This window comes from Neophocaena asiaeorientalis, unplaced genomic scaffold (genome assembly GCF_003031525.2).
Source record: "Neophocaena asiaeorientalis asiaeorientalis breed wild unplaced genomic scaffold, Neophocaena_asiaeorientalis_V1.1 scaffold5, whole genome shotgun sequence".
NCBI classification, from domain to species: domain Eukaryota; kingdom Metazoa; phylum Chordata; class Mammalia; order Artiodactyla; family Phocoenidae; genus Neophocaena; species Neophocaena asiaeorientalis.
In genome coordinates, this window is record NW_020174698.1 from 1,345,202 (window position 1) to 1,356,810 (window position 11,609).

The following is an 11,609-nucleotide window of genomic DNA, read 5'->3' on the forward strand; positions in this document are numbered from 1 at the left end:
ACTATAAAGCACAGTTTTTGCCTCGCCTCTCATGAGATTATCAGTATTTTGACCTTTTGGAAATAAACATTCAAAACTCATGTACGGGACTTCCCTGGTGGCGCAGTGGTTGAGAGTCTGCCTGCCGATGAAGGGGACGCGGGTTCGTGCCCCGGTCTGGGAGGATCCCACATGCCGCAGAGCGGCTGGGCCCGTGAGCCATGGCCGCTGAGCCTGCGCATCCGGAGCCTGTGCTCCTCAACGGGAAAGGCCACAACAGTGAGAAGCCCGCGTACCGCAAAAAAACAAAACAAACAAAAAAAAAAAAACCTCATGTACGATAGAATGAAATCAAATGCTAAGTAGTGCGGGGCAGCCTTGGAGTGTAGTAAAAGAAAGAAATATGTTGGAGATACGAATAGCTAGAAAAGATGTCATGAGAAAGAGACTTGAGCTGGACTACGAAAAATGGCCTGGATTCTGTATGACACTATCATGGTGCATACGTGACATTATACATTTGTCCAAACCCAAAACAACACCAAACGCGAACGCAAATGTGAACTATGGACTTTGGGTGATCATGATGTGTCAGTGTAGCTTCATCGAGGGAAGCAAATGTACCACTCAGGGCAGGATGTTGTTGGTGGGAGAGAGTGTGCATGTGTGGAGGCAGAGGGTACGTGGGAACTCTCTCTACTTTCTGCTTAATTTTGCTGTAAACCTAAAACTCAGAAATAAAGGCTATTTTTCTTTAAAAAAAGAAAAAAGATGGATTGGATTTAAATAGTTGGAGAGATGGTAAGGCTGATGTTCCAAGGAGAGAAGAAAAACAAATAAGGTCACAGATGTAGAAATGACTGCCCCATAAGACAGCATGGTGAAACTGGGTTGGCCCATCGTCTTAACCTTTAAGCTAAATGTTCAATAATTACCTGAAATGAATTGGAATGAACTTAATCTTTCATTATTTACCACTCATTCCTACTGAGTTTTTCAGTGTTAACATAAGAAAATTTAAAGTTAAGTATTTTATCGTTTTCTGTAGAGGAGGAGGGAGTAATGATTCATATTTTGCAACCATGTGTATATGTGAAGCACAGATTAAACTCATTCAGTCACCTAATACTCAAAGGATTAAAATTACTTTCACGTTTCTTTGCAAAACGAAGTCCACTGCTTATTCGGGATTCTTTCTGAGAACTGTACATTTACTACCTTGATAATTATATTTTGCATTTAAGTACAAAATCTTTTCTGTTTTGTGGCCAAAACTCATATTGTAAAACACTAGCATTAGCCATTTTAGTTTTCTTTCAAGTTGTAATCCTGTTAAAAGTAAAAACTTCTTTCAGTTGGTTACTTTAATTAAGGCGAGGATAATAAAGTTGAGTTCTAATTATTTTTCTTTCCCAAGTTATTTAAACAGTTGCTTTTAATTACACATTGAATTTAATTGAATTCAATTAAATTGAATCTAATTGGGTCTAATTGATAAACTCCCTACCCAGCTGTTGAAATTTAGACAATGAACTACAACCTGTAATTTACCATTTCTCAGTGAGACTGGAAAATAATATGGTTAGGGTTTTCACCTCTTTTCTCTACTTTGACCTGGACTTTGCTTAATCATAAACATTATTCACATTATGGGGCAGAGATCATTTGTGTAGCAGCTTGCCTTGTGACTGGTGATAAATCGCCAGGAACGTACGTCACCCATGAGGATGAAAAGGCTTTTGCCTCTTAATCTGGTTTATATTAATACAGGAGGAAAATACAGCATTTTCTATTCTCTTTATAGTGTTGCCATCTGGCTGGAGGAAAGCTTTTGTTTATTTTTTGTTTGCTTTTAAATAAAAGCCTTTTGGGTTGAATGTAAAGTGTGTAGTGTTTACTCCTGTCAGCTAAATGTATCAGAAGGACTTTGTAACACGAATCAAGAAGCTGCTTTTGGTGGTAAACAAAAGACCTTAAGAATTAATTCCCAGTTGTTTCTACAAAATATATGGAACATGTGCTTTTCTGAAATGCTTTTCTTCATTTCAGCTAAGGTGGACTTTTTTTGGCTTTTTAACAAACAGATTATCAAAACAAATTAAGTTGCTTTGGATAAAAAATTTTGGGTTCACAAGCCCCTCAAAGGTGAAATGCCTGTTTTGTAGCCTGCCTGATGTTTCCAGCCAGCGGCTATACTGGTCTCATGCTTTATCCCATGCAGTATAGGCAGTGTTCTGTATTTGGAGACTGACCCTTGAATTCCCCAGATACTCACTATAAGTGATACTGGGCAAACCTTTCTAACACGTGGCTGCCAGAACAGTCATTTGATTTTGAGTCTTGCCTGACATAATGTCAAAACCATCCAAAGATGACACTAACTAGCTTTTGTTTTCTGACGTGGAGTGATATGACTGTGAGCTGACAATTCTTTTGGTCATCTTTTTCGCTGCAGTCTCAGCAGCCGTCAAAAAACGGGCAATTCCCGTGGCCCCGTGTCTCCACGGACCCATCTCGTGGGTCTCATGAACACATCTGTGTCCTCTCCCTCGTCGCTCACCTTGGAGCATCTCCGTTCTCACCCCTGTGCACTGGTTTGCACACCCAAGTTCCCATGGGGCCGGCTCGCGTCTGCCCCTCCCCCTGGCACACGAGGTCTCCCGGCTCCACAGCCTCTTCTGCTCACAGGAGTCCTGAGCCCGTCATGCGTGGTGCCCACCCGTCCAACTCACATCTCTTGTGTATACCTCCACGGGGGCATTGTGGCTTCCCGGGTCACCTGTGCCCCTCGTGTCTTCCGGTCACACGTGTGTCCGTGGTTCTCCCCTGTGTAAATATCATGCCCCCACCCCCGTGACCCTTGGGCACTGACCCGCGTGTGTTGCTGGTGAGCACACCCAGGACCATGTTCTCACGGCGCCTGTACCCTGCCCTGCCCTGCCTCTCGGAGGGACGGCTGGGGAGGGGGCCAGCTGCCCCATTACCGGAATGTACAGCTCGTAGATTTTTTTTTTTTTGCTGTACGCGGGCCTCTCACTATTGTGGCCTCTCCCGTTGCGGAGCACAGGCTCCGGATGCGCAGGCTCAGCGGCCATGGCTCACAGGCCCAGCCGCTCCGCGGCATGTGGGATCCTCCCAGACCAGGGCATGAACCCGTGTCCGCTGCATCGGCAGGCGGACTCTCAACCACTGTGCCACCAGGGAAGCCCAGCTCATAGATTTTTAACGGGCCTTTTTCACTTAGAAGCTGCACATTATGGAACATTAAACAGTTTGTCATAGGAAAAAAAAAAAAAAGGGCGAATGTGTACTTTTTCTTTTTAGTTACCTTGTCATTAATACTTTTTCTTCCTGGGCTTTTGCCACAATTTGTTTGGGGTACATCATCTACCCTCTCTTCCTCTCTCGTTTCTTTCTTCAGGTATTTATTCAGTGTCACCTGTATTCCAGATAGTGGGCTAAACACTAAAGGTACAGGGATTATAAAGATGCAGGCACCATCCCTGCCCTCAAGTTCCTCTGGTCTGGTAGAACTTATCACAGTTCTGCACCTGGCTAAGTACCAAAGACGAAGTTGATAGATGACGAACTGTTAATAAACAGCTACATGTATCTGTTTCCGTCTTCATGCCTTATTGTTTTGAAGATGAGTGATGTTTCTGGTGAATTCTGTTCCCATACATCACATAACTAGGCACAGTATTGGATTATATTTGTAAAATCAGTGTCTTTGCATTGGGTTTGTATTATCTCCATATTGGACAAATTGCTTTTTGGCTGAATATCGTTTTCCATCGCTGTCATAATTTTTTTTTCATTATGAAGAAATGAAGTTATCAGAAAGTGACTTTCAGTCACTCTTCGTTGTTGCTGGATGAGCACCCTCCAGATTGTAAAACCTCCACAGGGTCTTACAAGCCTCTAATGTAGCCTAGTGTAGCCGCCAAGTCATTACTTTTTGTTCTATCTGGAGTGTGTGAAATGCAAAGAAAAAGGTCTCAATTGAATTGTTTCTGTCAACAGAGTGAATAAGGAAGATGCAGTGTATGACTCGGATACGCATTATTACCTAATGTTCTCACTTAATTGCATTTCTTTTTGCAACAAGAAATGAGCAGTAGAGTGCCGAATAAGTAGTTCATGGTTCTTATTGCTGCCAGGCTAAATGTGGCCAGGTGTTGTGCCATACCGTGAAGTGGTTCATCCTGGTGCAGGGGGGGCAAATCAGACTCGGCACTGTTTTTCAGTATCTCTAGTTACAGACGTTGCCATGGCACAGTACCTGTAAGTTTGCATAGTGAAGTGGCTGCTTCCCCATCCTGAGCAGTCTATGAAAGATTAAAGATATTCATCAGCATCTACCCATATTTTTTTTTCTTGACCTGCCTGCAAAATGACCTTTAAAAACACCCCAGGGGCTTCCCTGGTGGCGCAGTGGTCGAGAGTTCTCCTGCCGATGCAGGGGACACGGGTTCGTGCCCCAGTCCGGGAAGATCCCACATGCTGCGGAGCGGCTGGGCCTGTGAGCCGTGGCCGCTGAGCCTGCGCATCCGGAGCCTGTGCTCCACGACGGGAGAGGCCACAACAGTGAGAGGCCTGCGTACCGCAAAAAAAAAAAAAATTAAAATTAAAATAAAAAAAAAAACCACCCCACCTCTTTCCCAGCCAGGCACACTTCCTCCATTCCGTGTTTCCTCTTCCTACCTACTCTCTTGCTCCCTGGAGTTCGTGGCTGGGGCCCCATTTCCTGCAGGATCTGAAGCAGAGGAGACCCGGAGCGTCTGCGCAGGGTCCCTGTGTGGTGCTGCCCTGGCTCCTGCTAGGCTGGCCACACTGACTCTGCTCCTCCCCTGCTCCCTGATGCTTCAGCTACAGACAGAGGTTTCACCACAGTCACTTGTGTCGCTTTCTCCCCTTAATGGTTACATAATCACCTCTTATGATTAAGAGTTAAGGGTAAATAGAAAAATCTGAATAATTATTAAATTATCCAGAAAGTGGAGTTCTTAAGATAACTGGTTTTAGTCTGATTTCCTTTTATTGAGATGATAACCTTTTTAAATACATTTCCAGCGGGCTTGTTGGGCCTCACCGTTCATTTTTCCAGGGTCCACTGAAGCTAGAGTAGTTCACAGCCGGAAGTGCCGTGTGGCCATGCTTCAGTGACTTTCCATTGCCTTCATCATAAAGTCCAAACTCGTGGAATTGGAGGACACATTGACCTCGGCCTGTTTGTCTTATTTTCAACTTCCTGCCTTACTAAACCCACTGTTCTGACTGGTCAGTCCCCTGATGCTCTCTCGTTTTTTTTTGCCTCGGTAGTTTTGCATATACCATGTCCCAGCCAGGCGTGTTCTCTTTCCCCACCACTTATACAGATTCGCTCCATTCTTCAAAACCTTTATCCAGTGAAGTTTCCCATCACTACTATCCCCTGTAGCACCTCCTCCCACCTCTGAATCCCTGTAATACTATACCATTTATTTGGTTATTAGTCCTCTATAGTGTATTGATTTTTGAAAACTGAATTGGTCTGGTTTTGTAACTGCATGTATTTGCATATTGTCTCCTCCAAAGGATAATGAGCATCTTGCAGGTGGACACTACGTCCTACAATCTTCATATTCTTAGGGCATGGCACAGTGGCTGGCCCATGGGAGAGTCTGTAAATGTTTATTGAAAACACCACATAACATTTCTGAGCCTGGGAATATTGTGGTTCCATTGATAGTAACAAGGAGACTGAGTTGGCTGATTTTGTGAGGACAGTTAGTTCAGATTTTGACATAGTTTCAAGTGATAGCAGAGATACATGAGCATATATTCCTTAGAGGTGGAAGACTGTTTATAAATGCAGATTTACAAGTGACTGAGGTCAAGATTGTGCTTCAGGCCATGATAGGGAAGAATGTTTCTAAAGGAAGAGAAATTATTGGGGTAATCAAAAGCTCCCAGGGGTCTGGAAAAGGAAAAAGCGATAGAAAAGATGCGTTGTTCACTTAATATTATTTTCTCAGTACTGAGCACAAGGTGTTCCGCGGAGTAGGGTGTTGACTGAATAAATGTGAAGAAAACTGAAGTGAAGTGGGAAATTAAACCTAGGTTTGTCTCATGCTGACTCCCATGGGCTTTGATCATTCCTATACAACTTCACATACAATTATGGGGAATTTAAACTGAAAAACTCTCTATCATGTGGGTTAATCAGAAAAGTCATTAGAAGTTACGAGATTGCATTATGTCCTTCCTATCCTGATGCAACTTTCATAAATAATGTTGGATAAAACATTTAATAGCTACGACTTAAATGTTACAATACTCCTGGCAGCTATATTAGAATAAATTTTAACTGTCAAGCAAATAAGCAAACAGATCTCATAAAGCAGAACATTTTAGGTGAAACACTCTGAATTACCTGAGAGTTACTCTGTGATCTTTGTATGTTGTGATTTTAAACCAGTAACATTCTTCAGTTGCCAGAGCAGTATTCTGCGGCCAGATTTTCAAATAAGCTATTTATGATTCAGGTTCTGTGATGCACTAAGAAAGACTCAGGACTCAGCATACAATCTTACTTGTGGCTAAGATTTATCGTAGCAAGAAGACGTAAAGCGAGACAGCACTTGCAGGCCTGCAATGTTGACTTTTTTACTGCACGGGTAGATTGAAACTATGAGATTGAGACAGATGAAGTTGCAAAATTCAGCCATTTTTAACTACAGAAATGACAGTTGCGTGCAGTTCAGCCTCTCGTTCTGTCTTCTGGTTTACTCCCCCAAAGTTATGTGTGTAGCCTGTGGGGCTGGATTCCACAGAGTACAACCCATCAGACAGAGCTGGGAATTGAGGGCTAAAGTTTTGCTGTTTCCCAGCCCACACGCCACCCTTTATAATGGTGACAGAAGTACATAATTTTTGTGGAGGTCAAGACCACCTATCATTCAGTGAGTTTAAACTCAGCATTGTCCTTAAGGTCGCAGTCATAAATATCTTACAAGAGTAAGCATTTTACTAAATTAAGCATTTGTTCTACCAGTTCTCTTGATCAATGGAGAGAAGACTCTTCAACGGACCATCCAGCCAAAAATAGAAACAAAGCAGTGGGAACCCCATGACCTTTATGGGAAGACATTGCAATGAATGGTAGAGGATATGGATTACAGAGACACATTGGTGGCGCTTCCGGGAGCTGCAGAATTGTTACTGGATGAAAGCTCCAAGTGTCTGCTGCCTGCATATTTTGTTGCGGAGTGATTTAGAGGCAGAGTCCCAGACCACAAGGGTGCTTCTCTCCATCCTTCCTCTTGTCTTTAATACACTTACATGTGACACTAATGGAATAAAGCTTTCAAGCTAGCAGGAAGATCAATAAAAATTTTGTAAGGCTAGCAAACACTTATTGAGCGTCATAGTATATGGCTTAGTTTTCTTTTTTGAAAAATGAAAGAAAAGAGATTCAAATAAATAATACTGGAAAGTCACTTGCGTCATTTTAGAAATGGTATTATTTTAATGGTAAATTTAAAAATAGTGTATATGATCCTACCTGCTAGTTATCTGGGATTTCCAGATTTTTAAATGTTTAAATCTTAAAATGAATAAATTCCCCCTTTTCACTATGTTCTCAAACAGTGAAATTCCCTGCACTTGGTTTAAAAAAAAAACACCTCAGAAGATTTTATTTTCCTATTACGATTGAGGGTTCTTTTTTTTTTTTTTTAAGGCTCACACTTACTTAATGTGACAGTAACTTGAAAGGTATTAACTCAGAAAACTGTCATCTATCTAAGCCCCAGAAAGACGGATGATTATCTCTTCCCAAGCCAGGTTGTACCGTGGAAACTGTACCAATAAGTCCCGCAACCTGAGGCCCCCAGGAGGTGCGATTGTACCTGAGCTGAAAACCTCTGAAAGCAGCAGCAGAGCCAGACTCTGCTCCCCAGGACCACTGTCCCCAGTTTGACACATGTTTGCTTTCCCTGTTAGCAATGAGCGAGCACAGCCCAGAGGAACTAGAAACCTGGTTTCCCACATTGGTGTAGGAATAGGGAGAGAGCCTAAAATACCTTCCACCATGTATTGAGCCTTGCAGTGGGCCTGGCAGTCTCATTTAATTTTCACAACTCTGAAAGTGTTTTCCTGCACTGCAGATGGGGAAATGAAGACTGAAAGGTTAAGTGATGTGCGGCCGGTTCACAGCTTCTAAGGGGCAGAGCCAGGTCAACGCTCCAAAGCACACCTTCCCCACAAACAAACACACAGCTACACCTCCGAGTGTGGGAGGCCCAGGACCTTGAGGAAGGGCGTAAACGCTGAGAGAAGGAGGGCTGAATATTTGCTACACACCTCCTATATGCCAAGCCGTGTTCTTAACATCTTTTCAACTAATCCTCCCAACGACCCTGTGAGTTAGGCAGTTTCACCCCCGTATTACCTATTCAGAGAAGTCAAGAAACTTTGAAGGTCACTGAGCTAGTTAGTAGCAGGGCTCACAGCTAAACCCAGGTCTGTTTGAGTTTATCTTCCCTCTTACCATGATAGAGTGTTAACCAAAATGGTTTTTGGAGAAATAAGGACCATTACATTGGTGGAAAGGAAAGACCGATAGAAAAGCAGAAACTTAGCCTGAAAACTTTAGACAAATGTTCAACCTAATGGTTAAAAATTAACAGTATATAATCTTGCTCTAAATAGCCTGACAACTTTTTAAATTACCTTTATTTTACTAAATTTAACCTGTCAGTTTTATATGAACATAACACACTTTAAGATCAATTTTAAATTTGTCTTGTTAAGAATAGGACTCAGGAGGTCTTTTGTGATAGAAATGAATTCCTGAGATCCAAATGATAACAAAGTGGGCAGATAGGGCTTCCTTGGTGGCGCAGTGGTTGAGAGTCTGCCTGCCGATGCAGGGGACACGGGTTCGTGCCCCGGTCTGGGAAGATCCCACGTGCCGCGGAGCGGCTGGGCCCCCGTGAGCCACGGCCGCTGAGCCTGCGCGTCCAGAGCCTGTGCTCCGTAACGGGAGAGGCCACAACAGTGAGAGGCCCGCGTACTGCAGAAAAACAAACAAACAAAAAAGTGGGCAGATAGATGTTCAACTAGAGTGGATCTGTTAAAAGTCAGATGTAGATAAATTGGAATTCAAGTAACCAGACCTCCAGTTTAATTGAAATTTATATCTTACAGTTGAGTTTCAAGATAAAGCAAATTACAACCAAAAAAAAAAAAATAAGCTTTTTATCAGGGATTAATCAAGGATTATTTGGAAAAGTCACTTGCACTGAACATGTGTTTAATCTCCTTCATGGTCTACTGTAACATAATATTTAGCTAGGATTGATGTCTGTTGTCAGGACCTGGGGGCAACTGCAGATATTCAATCACCACAGACAGATTAAATTATGTCAAATATGCCAAGGCAAGAAAGAAACGAATACATTTGAAATATATGCTACACAAGTGGTCCTAATTATCTTTCATTTAAGTAAAAATAATAAGTAGAAGATCCCTTAAACAGCTTACTAGTTAAGGCTTTATTTACTATGTGCTGGAGGTGGCTATATAATAAAAAGAAAATAATAAAGGTATTGCACATCTGTGTGCCCTCCTTTCTGTTCATCTTCCTTACGAGCAGTTTTAAGATTACCCTGCAGAATATGGAAGAATGTTGTTCTATCCATATTGAGCACCAGAGTTCCAATTAAGTCAATATTTGGTCTTTAGGGGCTACCTCTAAAATTGTGAGACTATAGGCCAGTACTAACTAGTATGGACTTTACCTGCCACGTGGTAATGATTGGCAACTTGTTTTTGGCAAGTAGGATGAGAGTGTGTGTTATAGCAATCAGTGTTTATGTTTGAACCTATATTTAAAGCCAACAAATTATTTGAAACTGGGCAATTAAACAGTGTTAAACATACTATATAAGATGCTTTCTACTGTTTAGTCTGTGGTTTCCTATGCTAGTTAATACTGTATGTAATTGACAGCCATAATTTGGTATATTCTTCATTCAGAGGTAAAAGGTAAATTTAGTAACTTTTTTTTTTAGTACATCTTAGGTGCCATTTTTAAATTTAGTCTTCCTGAAGCATAACTACTGTCACACCCTTTCAGATTCCAAAACCTTGAACCAGTGAGTCCTGTTTTCTAGTTATTAGCCATTTCCCTCAGCCTAATGGAGGAGATAATAAATATGTAACCTGTCAGGGATAAGGGCTACAGACAAAGCAGAGTAAGAAGGAGTGGGCGGGGCTTCCCTGGTGGCGCAGTGGTTGAGAGTCCGCCTGCCGACGCAGGGGACACGGATTCGTGCCCCGGTCCGGGAAGATCCCACATGCCGCGGAGCGGCTAGGCCTGTGAGCCATGGCCGCTGGGGCTGCGCGTCCGGAGCCTGTGCTCCGCAACGGGAGAGGCCACAACAGTGAGAGGCCCGCGTAGCAGAAAAAAAAAAAAAAAAAAGGAGTGGGCGGTAATGAGTGATAGGGGTGCTATTTTAGATAGATCAAGGGGAGTCTAATGTCACATTTGAGCAGAGTCCCAGTGGAAGTGAAGGGGAGACCCGTGTTGACATCTGGGGGAAGAACATTTCAGGTACATGCAAAGGCTCTGAGATGGACTAAGTCAGTCAGTATGATCTGAGTATGATGATCTGAGTCAGTATTATCAGAGTAATTAAGGGGGAAAGTGGTGCAAGGTAAAGACCAAACCATATAGTACCTTGTAGGCCATGGACAGACCTTGAATTTTGCTCTGAGTGGGATGGCGGCTGTTAGACCTTGGAACCGAGGAGTGACATGACTTATGATTTAATGGGATCACTCTGGCTGCCAAGATGAGAATAGACTGAAGAGGATCAGTGGTGGGGTCAGGGAGACTGGTTAAGAGGATATTGCAGTCTCACAGGGAAGAGGAGATCAGAAAGGTAGTGGTAGAGGTGATGTTTTTTAAGGTAGAGCTGTAAGAACTTACTAATGGATCAAATTTGGGGAGTGATTGGAGGAGAGAAATCAAGGATGATTCCAAGGCTCTGGGCCTAATCTACTGGAGGAACGGAGTTGCCTGAATGGATGGGGAAGACTGGGTGGAACAGATTTTAAGGCAGAGGGTAGGAGGCAAGGAATAACAAGGGCTTGGTTTTTGACGTGATTTGTGAGAAGTAGCAAAGATACTTTAAATATCTTTTAAAAATATATTCAAGTCGTATGTGTGAAGAACAATTTACCTGAAGGACCCTATACTTTATATAACCAGAGAATTGCCTGATATTTCTGCCCTTCGGTCCCTTCCTAGAGTACATTTCCCTTAGTCTCTTGAATAATCTTTGTTATTGAACATTTGCTAGAGGCGTTTCCAAAATCCTAATAAATTATTTCCCTGTTTCCCTTTTGGTGACCTGCTTGGTTATGTTCTTGGAATTTTTTGGTTCCTAATGCATGACCTTTTTAAGAACAAAGATCAGAGGCTCTAGATCCCAGTCTTATTTCTTGCCGGTTGCTTTATGTATAAACTGGGACAGCCAGGGTGAACAACTCCGTGGACCCTGAACATGCCACCACTGTAGGATTGGTTAGTTGAGCTAAGGCTATTGATTTTTTTTTTTTTTTTTTTTTTTTTTTTTTTT

General features: G+C 42.5%; 1 protein-coding gene across 5 annotated transcripts in view; it reads left to right on the forward strand.

Annotated features, from left to right (window-relative positions):
• Positions 1-11,609, forward strand: part of MAP7 (microtubule associated protein 7) — a 163,765-nt gene that overhangs the window by 91,359 nt on the left and 60,797 nt on the right. The window lies entirely within an intron of this gene.